General features: G+C 44.9%; 1 protein-coding gene across 3 annotated transcripts in view; it reads left to right on the top strand.

Annotated features, from left to right (window-relative positions):
* Window positions 1-13,087, top strand: part of LOC127009160 (sodium-dependent phosphate transporter 1-B-like) — a 153,777-nt gene that overhangs the window by 32,655 nt on the left and 108,035 nt on the right. The window lies entirely within an intron of this gene.

The following is a 13,087-nucleotide window of genomic DNA, read 5'->3' as shown; positions in this document are numbered from 1 at the left end:
ATTTATGGATGTGTGTGTTACAGAACCCTAAGTCCGAAGAAGAGACCAGTCAGGTTCAAGTAAGTGCTTTTCGTAGTTCACGGCATAGAAGAAAGGTCACACTACCACCAGGATCATAAAACTACCCCTGAAAATTCCCCCAAACGTCTATAAAAAGGTAGAATCGAAGGACATACGGTATAGCTGCGCGTGGCCTCGGTGCTCATCTCCGTCGCATGAGGAAGGAAGGAAGGAAAGGAGGAACAACGACACGGAATACTCAAGGAGGTAGAGAGAGAAAATGAAGAGGAGGAAAATAGGGTGAAAGAGTAGAAGAAAAGGATGCGAGGAAATTAACAGTTAGAACAGATAGGAAGGAAGGAAGGAAAGAGAGAGAGAGAGAGAGAGAGAGAGAGAGAGAGAGAGAGAGAGAGAGAGAGAGAGAGAGAGAGAGAGAGAGAGAGAGAAGAGAACAACACCACAGGGATACAGAACCAGTGTGACATCGGATTACCACAGTTTACCCTTCCCAGGTTTCCCCGGTTCAAATATGCACGTTAGGACGTCGACTTAATTAAGAATATGACCCTTGAACACTTCCTGACGTCTTTAACTAATCGTATGTACGGTAAGAGCATCCGGAGTGCCACGGTTTGCTCTCCCCAGGCTTCCGCGGTTTAAATATGTATGCTTGGAAGCGGAAATAATTAAAAATATGACCCTTCAACACCTCTTAACGCCTTTAATCTTATGGTAAGCGCGGCGTGGCGGGGGCAAGGTTAATATGCTGGACGTTAGCGCCGCTCGCCACGCACTTAGGTAACCTGGACTTAATTAACAGGTGATGGTGGTGATTAAGTTTTTGTTTTTATTACAGAAATAGAAGCAACTCAAGGGCAATAATGCAGCAATGATAGGGTGTCGTATTCGTGGATGGAGGGCCTTGACTGTGTGTGTGTGTGTGTGTGTGTGTGTGTGTGGCTTATTAGCTGGCTGGATGACTGATTGACTGACTCACTGAATGGCTAACTGACTGACCTGCTCTCTGTGTCTGTCTAGCTAACTGACTGACTGACTGATTGACGGATTGACTGACTGACTGACAGCTGAATGGATGAATGAATAAATATGAATGAATGTCTGTTTGCCTGTCTGGGTGGGTGGCTGACTTCCTAAATGACTTGCTTGTTGTCTGTCTGGCTACTCAGTGACTCAGCAAGTGCAGATTATCGCGGTGGGTCCGTGTGAGTCCCGCGAGTCACTCCGCGCCGCTAAAGGTTCCCAGCCTCCTTACATAAGCCTCCAGACCCTTCCCGTGCCCTAAGCTGTGTAAAAGTCCGACTCCAGACAATGATTTTCTCTTCCCTGGACTCGAGGTTACACGTAGACGGCGGACCTTGCTGGTGGAAGATGCATGAGGCTGACTGACGGACGCTTCATTCAATCCTCCTTCCTCACCGTCTGTCTCCTTCCGTTTATTGCCGCTCATAATCTTGAAAGCGCTCGTAAACCTTAGCGTGGCGGTGACCTTGCTATGTTTCTAGACGGTACCCCGTTCCTAGATACTTCCTCCCCCTTGTTCTCTCTCCTGGTGGACTCTCCCTTCACTCCCGTCTGTCTCCTTCCGTTTATTGCCGCTCATAATCTAGAAAGCGCTCGTAAACCTTAGCGTGGCGGTGACCTTGCCATGTTTCTAGACGGTACCCCGTTCCTAGATACTTCCTCCCACTTATTCCCTCTCTTGGTGGACTCTTCATTCTCGCCTCCTTCCTTACCGTCCGTCTCCTTCCGTTTATTGCCGCTCATAATCTAGAAAGCGGTGACCATGCCATGTTCCTAGAAGCTGCCCCGTTCCTAAATACTTCCTCCCCTCCCTCCCTTCCCTCTCGTGTTCTCTCTGCTGTTCCTTGCCCTACACGCTCCCCTTCCTTGTCTCGCCCCTACATCCCTTTCCCTTCCTCTCCCTCTCTCGCCTTGCCCTTTGGTGTCTGGTCAATGGGAGGAGTCGTTAGATAGATTGGTTTGTTAAGGTATTGTTGAAGGCGATCGGAGTGACCTCTTGTACCGGGAAGCTATAGAGGAGGAACCTTCATGACTGTATATACGGCAGCCAGCTAAGGTCACACACACACACACACACACACACACACACACACACACACAGGGGCATACGTATGGCTTGCACATGTTTACACAGCTTACACAAGAACCAACAGGAAAGAACACACACACACACACACACACACACACACACACACACACACACACACACACACACACACACACACACACGCACTTCCTCACTTTTGTTTTTCCCTCGGGGTTGTAATTTCTCGTTTTCCTTGTATTTCATGTTATGTTCCTTCCGTACACGTGCCCGGCCACACACACACACACACACACACACACACACACACACACACACACACACACACACACACACATCTTTCTTTTTTATTTTTTTCATTGCTCTCATATTGGTCCTCTCTTTATTTTCCTTTCTCATTCTTTTCCTTCCTTCTTTTTCATATATATTTGTTTGGTTTCTTTTCCTCTTTTCCTTTCCTTCTACCTCCTTTATCCTTTCCATTTCTTTGTCCTCTCTTTTCCTGGCAATCATATTTTTTTCATTATTTCCTTGTCGTTCCTTCACATGCACTCTAGCGCTTTCCTTCCCTTCCTTCCCTTTTAATCTCGTATCAATGCAGTTCTTTACTCCTTTACTTCCCTTCTCGTGTATTGCTTCCTTCCGTCCCATGGCTGTTCTACCTCCACCTTCCCTCTCAGATCTTGTGCAACAGTCGCTTTAAGACGCACAGAAGCAATGAGCCTCGGTAAAGAGTGACGCAGCCGTTCGGAGCTACACGTTTACTGCGCCGTTACTGCCCCCGCGCTTCCTCAACGACGCGAGAATAAACAAAGCAAAAAGAAGAACGGACTCCGCGCTAACCGCATTCTTTCTGGTGTGGAAGGAAGTGTTGACTCAGCGGGAAATGTTCTGTTAATAAATAGGAAAAGAACATAATTGCGAGGAAGGGGAAGGAGAGGAAGTCTTTGCAGGGAGGAAAGGGAAAGGAAAGAAGAGAGTAGGAGAGGAAAAAGACGGAAATGGGAAAGGAAAAGAAAAGAAAGGAAAGGAAAGGGAAATAGAGGAATGGAAAATATATGAAAAAAAGTTGAGATCACGTATGAGAGAGAGAAAAAGAAGAGAAAGAGAGAGAGAGAGAGAGAGAGAGAGAGAGAGATTCTTAGTATACAAAACGGTACAGCAAGATAACCAATCAACTCCATGACTCATACATGTTCTCAAATCAAACTCACCTAATAAGCATATAGTTTCTAAGCCTACAAGTAAAGTGAGTCAGACAAAACAGTTCGAAGAAGAAGAAGAAGAAGAAGAAGAAGAAGTCTCACAAACAATTTATAAGAGTCCTCAAGTAAAGTGAGTCAGACAATACAGTTCAAAGAAGAAGAAGAAGAAGAAGAAGAAGAAGTCTCAGAAACAATTTATAAGTCCTCAAGTAAAGTGAGTCAGACAAAATAGTTCGAAAAAGAAGAAGAAGAAGAAGAAGAAGAAGTCTCACAAACAATGCAAAAATTACACGTTACACGCACAAGCATAGGAAATCCCATGTGAGGAAGCGAAGCACTGCGGAGAACATCTGAGTTAAATGTCTACATCTTGATTCTTGACCACAGACACACACAAAACAAGGCGGACGAGGAACATGCCAGCTACAAGACGTAAGAAAGCAATACACGAGAAGAAAAGGAAAGGAGAGTAAAAGAGTAAAGAATAACATTGGTACGAGAGGAAAGGGACAGGAAGGAAAGGACTAGAAGGAAAAGAATGACAAGGAAATGAGGCAAAAGAAGTTAAGTGTAAGGAGCTGCCGGTAGTGTGCAGAATCAACCCCTTCCTTGAGCCTCCGTCACCGCGCACAGAACACAAGAAGTTTACCCAAGGGCTCATACCAGTGTCCAGTTCCCGCGAGTCACTTTCCACGCCAAAAAACAACAGGAAACGCAACAGCAAGTGCCGGTAGTGTCCACGATTATCCCTCTCCCCTTCAGCGTCCGTCACCGCGCACAGAACAGAAGGTTACGCAAGGGCTCATACCAGTGTCCAGTTCCCGCGAGTCACTTTCCACGCCAAAAAACAACAGGAAACGCAACAGCAAGTGCCGGTAGTGTCCACGATTATCCCTCTCCCCTTCAGCCTCCGTCACCGCGTACAAAACAGAAGAAGAAGGTTACGCAAGAGCTCATACAGGCGTCCAGTTTCCTTGAGTCACTTTCCTCGTACAAAAAAAGGGGTATGTTAATGAGCAGGTGTTCCGCGGGAGAGAGGGAAGGAGAGAGGGGCGGAGGCTGCTGTCTTGGCGGCGGTGGCTGTGGCGGGTTTGACCTTCCTATGTAAGACCGAGGGGAAAAAATCTTCATCTTCCTTGTTGGTCAGTCAAGCAAGAGAGGGATGGAGGGATGGAGGGAGAGAGGGAGGGAGGGTGAGGCAAGCAGAAGGAAGGAGGAAGAGGAAGGTATAATGGAATGCCTCATGTTGAGAGAGAGAGAGAGAGAGAGAGAGAGAGAGAGAGAGAGAGAGAGAGAGAGAGAGAGAGAGAGAGAGAGAGAGAGAGAGAGAGAGAGAGAGAGAGAGAGAGAGAGAGAGAGAGAGAGAGAGAGAGAGTAACGGGCAGTCAACAAGGCTTGTATAATGTGTTTGACAGCAATATGAGGCAATTAAACGAATATAGCAAGACACTTTATAATTACTCCGTTGATGCTGAGAGAAAGTGACAGACGGGAAGAGGAGGAGAAGGAGGAAGAGGAGAAGGAAGAAGAAAAGGAGGAGGAGGAAGATGACAACAGCGAAGAGGAGAAGGAAATTGATGAAGAGAATGTAAAATGTAGAAAGGAATAAGGAAAATGAAGAGGAAAGAGATTATACAACAGTGAGGAGGAGGAGGAAGAGGACGAGGAGGAATACGAAAGCAGCAATGAGAAGGATAAGTAGAAGGAGGAAGAGGAGAAGGAAGAGGAAAACGATGACCATGAGAAATAGAAAAACAGAACACACAAGAAAGAAAATGAGGAAGATAAAGGAAGGGAAGGAGATAGGAAAAAATAAGGAAGAGAAGAAGGAAGAAAGAGAAAATGCATAAAAGGAGTAAGAAAAAGTATGCAAGAAAACACAAGATATGAGGAAGATAAAAGAAGGAGAGAAGGAGATAGGAAGGGGAAGAAGAAGAGGGCAGAAAAGAAAAAGATTTAGATCCCTTTTTAAACCCTCTCTCAAATCACGTTCTTTATCTCCTCCTTTCGTCCTCTCTCACACACACGAGATCAGAAGAGGAAGCTAAGGGGCAGAAGAGAGGAAGATTTAACATGTCCAAACAATTTATTTCAATCCACATTCCCTACCTCCCTTCCTCGACACCCACCCACCCAACCACATGCCTTCCACACACCAGCAAACTCGTACCCCGTCTCAACGCACTCACGCACCCAGTTCATTCATGCTAAGCGAAGGCGGTGTTTGTGCGCATTCCGTCCGGCCCAGCAGGCTGCGAGTTGCTCCCTAGCTGTCCTCTGGCACTCGGTTCAGGGTCGGCGGCTCCATTCAGCGGGACTCTTGCGCCACGTTGTAAACACATATGCAAGCGACGCAGAGAGAGAGAGAGAGAGAGAGAGAGAGAGAGAGAGAGAGAGAGAGAGAGAGAGAGAGAGAGGGGGGGGGAGATGGGAAGCTTACTGGTTCCTTTCCTTCTCTCGTTCACGATTTGACAGACAGGAAGTGTTCTTGTAGCGGACTTGTTTTGCTTGTTGTCTGTTGTTATATATGTAGGTCTCTCTCTCTCTCTCTCTCTCTCTCTCTCTCTCTCAAGCACCGCACCACACCCTCTTCTCCCAAAGGTCACTCTTCGTCTCTTCCTTATTTATATTCACACCCAGAGTCGAGGCTTCCTTTTGATCCTCGCTCCTCGGGCCCTGACGCTTCCCTCTGCCGCCCTCGGGACCGTCAGGAGCCCCATGTGCGTCCCTTCCTTGACGTCTTCCCATAAATAAACAGCCGCCCCGCCAGCCGTCACACCGCATTCCTTTCGTACCATAATGAGAGGAGGGGAAAAAAAAAGTGTGATAGAGCAAAGTCATCCACCCGCCTGATCCTTTTGGTTTTCCTCCTCCTCCTCCTCCTCCTCCTCCTATTCCTTCTTCTATTTCCCCTCTTCCTCTCCTCCTCTTCCTCCATATTCTACGTCATTTTATCTTATCATTTTTCTCCTTTTCCTTCCAGCACTTCCTCTTTATCAGTCTGTTTATGTCCTTCTCTTCCTCCTTCTGATCCTTCTCCTGTTTCTCCTCTTTCTCCACACTCTTGTACTTCCTTTTCCTCCATGTTTTATTACTCCTTTTACGGAACTTCCTCTTCCTTATCTTATTTTGTTTGATGTCCTCCTCCTCCTCCTCTTCCTCCTTCTTCCAGCTTCTTCTCTCTCCCTCCTTCCTATATCATTCTTTATATTCTTGTACTTCCTTTTATTCTTTATCTTATAGTTCCCCTTCAAGTTCTCATGTCTTCCTCCTCCTCCTCCTCCTCCTGTTATGTCCCTTTCTCCCCCCATTCTGATATAGGTAGACGAAGGGCAAAGCTGTGTGTGTGTGTGTGTGTGTGTGTGTGTGTGTTTTGCAAGCTCTTCCTGTATACGTCTATGCAGCAGGGACGGGTAAAGTTCAGTGAGCACAAACACACACACGCCCATGCACAGTTGCGTCCATCAGATAAGGCGTTCTTGGGCCGCTATGTGTGTGTGTGTGTGTGTGTGTGTGTGTGTGTGTGTGTGTGTGTGTGTGTGTGTGTGTCCTTTAGGCGAGGTTCTTTGGTTCTTAGGTCGGCATTCTCAAACGCCTCCACCACTCACATTAACGATTTCCAAAGGTCAAAATAAAGCTCAATCGGGTTCTCATGAGTGCTTGCTTAGGTTCACGGTACAGAGAAAAGGTTAAACTACCACCAGGGTCATAAAACTGCCCCTGGAAATGCCCCAAACTTCTACGAAAGCCTTGTCAAATATGTGTTCTTAGGCGCCGAAGTGTTTACAGATATGACCCTCAGAGCCAATTTCACAGTCCAGCACGGTGGCTTTGTAATCGCCCAAACCAAACTATTTAATCTTCTACTCTTCACAATGGTTGAGTTTTCGAGGCAATAACAGATACACAAGAGATTTCCCATATGGTTCACTCAACTTTCTTCGCTTTTAAACATGAACCCAAACTACTACACAAGGAATTCTCGAAGTCTTTGGTATTGGTCTGGGAGTTTACGAACCTACACAGGGAATTCTCGAAGTCTTTGGTATTGGTCTGGAAGTTTACGAACCTACACAGGGAATTCTCGAAGTCTTTGGTATTGGTTTGGAAGCTTACGAACCTACACAAGGAATTCTCGAAGTCTTTGGTATTGGTCTGGAAGCTTACGAACCCATCATGGCGAACTGTAAAAGTGACCCTTAGTCCCTCTTCCTCAGACGCTTTCGGCTCTCACAACAACTCTCCCAAGGCCACAAAGAACATTAGTCGGGGTCTCATGAGTGTTTTTTTACATTCTTGGGGCAGAGGCCTTGTCAAACTACCATTAGGCTCATAAAATTACCCATGGAAACACTAATACTGACACAATCTCTACGAAAGCCTTATCATATGTGGGTGTGTAAGCTTCGAAATGTTTAAGAATGTGGGGATTAGATTTATTGATTCCTGCTAGGGTTTTTTTTTCCTTGTCATTCTCTTCTTTTTCTTCTTCTTTTTCTACCTCTTCTTTATTATCATTATTATTATTATCATTATTATCCTCTTTGCCCTAGTGTTGGGTTTCTTCATCCTTCGCTCTTTCTTTATCAATCAATCTCATCTCCGCTGTGTCAAGGTTATTCATTATTTTTATTATTATTATTATTATTTCCTCATCAGCTTCTTTTCTCTGAGCGAGTGTTGGGTTTCATGTCAAGCCGTTCACTCACTGCTTGCTCGCTCCCTCCCTCGCTCTCCTTCCGGAACTCGACACCTTCCAAGAGACCACCACATGCATGCACTTCTCCTGCCCCTCCGTGTGTGTGTGTGTGTGTGTGTGTGTGTGTGTGTGTGTGTGTGAACGGGGAAATCAAACATGCCCTGCCCTTCGTGTGTGTTTTCTGTCCTTGTTCTTTTTTTTTCTTCTCTCCTTGTCTAGCATTCCCATACCCTCCCAAACCATCCCCCTTTCTCCCTTTTTTTGTTATTATTATCATTATTATTATTATTACACAGACAGACGGACAGACAATGGGAGAGAGGGTGATCAGGAGGGAGAGGAAGGGAAGGGAAGCGGCCAGCGAGAGGGACGTCACTACAGGACACACATAACAGACTTTCGGAAGCACTAATTCACACGACGCATATATGATCCGGTTACAATACCTCTGTCATCATTTGGACCTCCTATTTTTTCCCTCTCTCGAGGCCACAAATGGGGCGGACTCGACGCGCTCCCCCCCTCCCCCGCCCTTGACGTCTGTGTGTGTGTGTGTGTGTGTGTGTGTGTGTGTGTGTGTGTGTGTGTGTGTCGAAATATGTATGGAAAGAAGGAAGAGTAGAAGAAAGGAGAATAGGTATAGAAATGATGAAGAGAGGAAACAATAGGTTAGTAGTAGTAGTAGCAGTAGTAGTAGTAGTAGTAATAGTAGAGACATATCAAACAAAAAAAAGTAAAATGTCATCCATATATTCGTAGTTTTATTTATTTATTTATTTTTTTTACTTCTTCGCCTGTTGTTGTTTGATGGATAAAATTTAGTAGAACAACAAATTAATATTTTTTGGACTGGCTGATTTAACGGTTGATTGACACACACACACACACACACACACACACACACACACACACACACACACACACACACACTACGTCATACAATCTCTCCCCGGAAAACGGAACTGTTATCGAGGCACTGTGAGGAGGAGGAGGAGGAGGAGGAAGGGGAGGAGGAGGAGGAGGAGGAAGGGAGGAGGAAGAGGAGGGCGTGGCCAGGTTGTGAAGGTGGTGGAGGTGGTGGCAAGAGTGACTCGTCTGTGTGTGTGTGTGTGTGTGTGTGTGTGTGTGTGTGTTGATATATAGATCACCTTATATTTTTTTCTTGTCTCTTGGTCTTTTTTTTTTTTGTCTCCTTATTTGATTTTCCTCTTTATTTTACTTACTCCGTTTATTCTTCCTTTTCTTTGGCATTTTCTTTCCCTCCTTCATTGTCGCGATCATCACCAATAACTTCTTTATCTTCATGTTACAATTATCACATCTTTTCTACCTTTGTTTTGCTTCTTTTTTATCAACTCCATCATCAACTTCATCAACAGCATCACCATCCCCTCACCGTCCGCGGAAACCATTACTCTGACGACGAAACCTGTGTATACAAATCTTTCCCCATGGTCTGATCACGCGCTGGACTCACGAACCCCAGACAGGACATCACCCCCTCGCATAAGCTTACTCCAACCGGCTGTATAATTGTCTTAGATCTTCATGTTCCCAAGGCCACGGCAACTGGATACATAATTAAGGCATCAGATTCAAGGTGTAGTTTCCGTCTTCTCTTGCATGGATTCTTAACTCTATGTACAGTCCCGAACGAGCTTACTAGAACCGGTTTTATAATGGTTTTAGCTAGACCTTCGTATTCCCAAGGACGCCGAAGCTCCTATACATCAATTACAGGCATCAGATTCAAGGTGTAATTTCCATCTTCTCTTGCATGGATTCTTAACTCTTTGTACAGTCCCGAACGAACTTACTAGAACCGGTTTTATAATGGTTTTAGCTAGACCTTCGTATTCCCAAGGACGCCGAAGCTCCTATACATCAATTACAGGCATCAGATTGAAGGTATAATCCGTTCTCTCGCACCGAACGACCCTTACCTACATTTACCGTGGCATAGGTCTCCCAGTTAGCCTTTACTAATTAGACCACAGTCCCGTTATTAATAATTATCTTAAAACCTTCAAACATCATCATTGTGGCAAGGATCATTGGCACTGGACTTGTCGGGTTAGTGTTTTATTTTCTCTTTTTTTATCCGTTTTTATCTTTCTTTTTATAGTTGCTCATAATTAAGTCAAACAGCATTTTTTTTATTCAATATTAGCGTAACCTTGGCTGGCTGGTGGGCTGTTATTCTAAAAACTAGTGAGAATCTAGTATGTGTGTGTGTGTGTGTGTGTGTGTGTGTGTGTGTGTGTGTGTGTGTGTGTGTGTGTGTGTGTGTGTGTGTGTGTTTTGGTGTTGTTGTTGTTGCTGTATGTCCGTGTTTATGTGAATCAGTGTGTATGTATGTCTCTGTGTGTATGTGAGTGGGTGTTGATGTTCCATATATAAACGTGTCTATATTACCCTGAAGGCTCTCGTAATGTCAGTAAGACCTCCACCCAGAGCGTCCTATAAACTTTCCATATCAGCGAATTTACTTCTTTTTCCTTTTTTGTTTATTCCCTGTCAGTGAAGTCGTTCTTGAGACTGTTCACCCGACACCTGCCGAGAGAGAGAGAGAGTCACCCCCGCCCCACCTCTGTCTTTCTCTCTTTCTGCCACTTCAGTAACATCATCCCAAGGTTACCTCATCAGCGCTATGGCGGGCGGGAGGAAGAGAAGAAGGGAGGTAGGAAGGGAGAGAGGGGAGGAAATAAAAAAAAACGAAGAGAGGGAGGGAGAGGGCATAGGTGGGAGGGGGAAGGAGAGGGAGAGAAGGGCCGGAGGAGGAGGAAAGAAAGGAAGAATAGAAGAAGAATGAGAGGAGGAAAGATAAAAAGAAAAGGAAAGGCAGACAGAAAAAGAAGGAAAGCAGAAATGAAAGAATGAATGATAGATTGATAGATAGGTAAATAGATAGATAGATAGGTAGATAGATAAACATATAGAGTAGATAGACACGCAGAAGGAAAAGAAAGAACGCGAGGGAAGAGAACTAACGAAACAAGGAAGGAAGGAAGGAAGGAAGGAAGGAAAGAAGGAAGGAAGGAAGAAGAGAAGGAAAAAATGGATAAGAATTGCAAGGGAGAGGAAGAGAAAGAGATGTGGAAAGCCCTTGACATCCACGACCCTTACCGTAATGGCGGAGGTGAGCGAGATGGTGATGGTGATGGTGATGATGGTGATTCTGATGGTGAGGAAATGTAGTGTTGATGCTGGATGGTGTAGAGTCTGGAGTTGATGGTGAGGGAGTGTGATGGCTATGGTGATGATGGGGGTGATGGTGACAGTCTTGTGAAAGTGAAGTGTGAAGTGTATATTATCCTCGTAGGTGAAAATGATACCAAACAAACGGCGTTGTGTGTGTGTGTGTGTGTGTGTGTGTGTGTGTGTGTGTGTGTGTGTGTGTGTGTGTGTGTGTGTGTGTGTGTGTGTGTGTGTGTGTGTGCGTGTGTGTACCCGCGTGCATGTGTACTCACTGGGGAAGTAAATCGAGGAAGACCTTCAGTGTGTGTGTTTTTTTCTTCCTGTGGGCGGACGCAACACCTGAGCGAGGCTGAAGGTGGCGGCCGAGGGTTCCAATTATTCACTTGCCTTGCCTTACCTCACCTTACCTTACCTTGCGCTACCTTACCTTACCTTGCCTTACCTTACCTTACCTTACCCTACCCTACCTCACCTTACCTTACCTTACCTTACCTATGGGACGCAACACCTGAGCGAGGCTGAAGGTGGCGTCTGTGGGTCCCAAATATTCACTTGCCTCACCTTACCTTACCCTACCTCATCTTACCTTACCTTACCTTACCTTACCTTACCTTACCTTACCTTACCTTACCTTACCTTACCCTACCTCATCTTACCTTACCTTGCCTTACCTTACCTTACCTTACCCTACCTCATCTTACCTTACCTTGCCTTACCTTACCTCATCTTACCTTACCTTACCTTACTTTACCCTACCTCATCTTACCTTACCTTGCCTTACCTTACCTCACCTCTTCTTACCTTACCTTACCTTACCTTGGCTTACCTCACTTTGCCTTGCCTTGCCTTACCTTACCTTACCTCACCTGTACTGGCTTAATTAACGGTGCGAGAACGTAGGCAAAGGTGTTCATAATTAAGACCCAGAGATATGTTTACAAAATTATTAGGAAGAGAAATAATAAAACCAATCTGTTCATAATAGTAAAATAACTCCAAACTTGCTCCTCCTCCTTCTCGTCCTCCTCTCGTTCTGCTTAAAATATGACGATGTATTGGAGATATTTTTAGATCGTCATTTTTTTTTTAATCTTTCTGTGGAGCGAGTCTGACCATACTAGAAGGAAAAAAACTAACCTGTTCCTCCTCTCTTTCTGCGTATGTTGGGGTAAAGTTAAACGCATATACTCTATAGCTGCGCGTGGCCTCGGTGCTCATCTCCGTACCATTGTCCCTGTGATGTTATGTACTCCAGAATTTCTTGGGTGATCGACTTTTCTTTAGATTCTTATAGTGTTTTGTGTTCGTTTTGTAGATTTTTTTTTACGTATAGAAACACACATGAATTAGCGATGTAGAGAGGCAGATAAGAGGCACACAGGTGGAGACAAACGCCAGGTATTCCCATATAGAAGGTGTATAGAAGCACCTGGCGTGGAGATGAAGGGCAGGCAGGTAGGGTGAGGCACACAGGTAGACACGCCAGCCCTCCCAGGCGCCTCGTAGAAAAAAAAAAAGTTGGTAAATTCGTCCTAAGATCCATTTTTTCTCTAACTTTTTTCTTCCATATCGTGTAAATCGTATCACTATCCTTCTATTAATTGTTCAGGAATGTGGGTTATAAATACAATGATCACTTAAAAGCTTCCTAATTCGCCCTAAGATCCATTTTATTCTCTTATATACATTTCTAACTTTTCTTCCATATCGTGTAAATCTCATCACAACCATTTCTGTTTTATGTTCTTGCGTGTGCGTTCTAAACATACTGATTGATTAAATGCTCCCCTGTATTTCTTTTTCTTTTGTATCGTGTAAATCTCACAACTACCCTTCTATTTTAAGCTCCTGTGTCTACGCTCTGAATACAATGATTAATTACTACGACTCCTTTTTCTT

The sequence above is a fragment of the Eriocheir sinensis genome, chromosome 40 (genome assembly GCF_024679095.1).
Source record: "Eriocheir sinensis breed Jianghai 21 chromosome 40, ASM2467909v1, whole genome shotgun sequence".
NCBI lineage: Eukaryota > Metazoa > Arthropoda > Malacostraca > Decapoda > Varunidae > Eriocheir > Eriocheir sinensis.
Note: the sequence above shows the minus strand (reverse complement) of the source record. Positions and strands in the feature narration are given on the sequence as shown.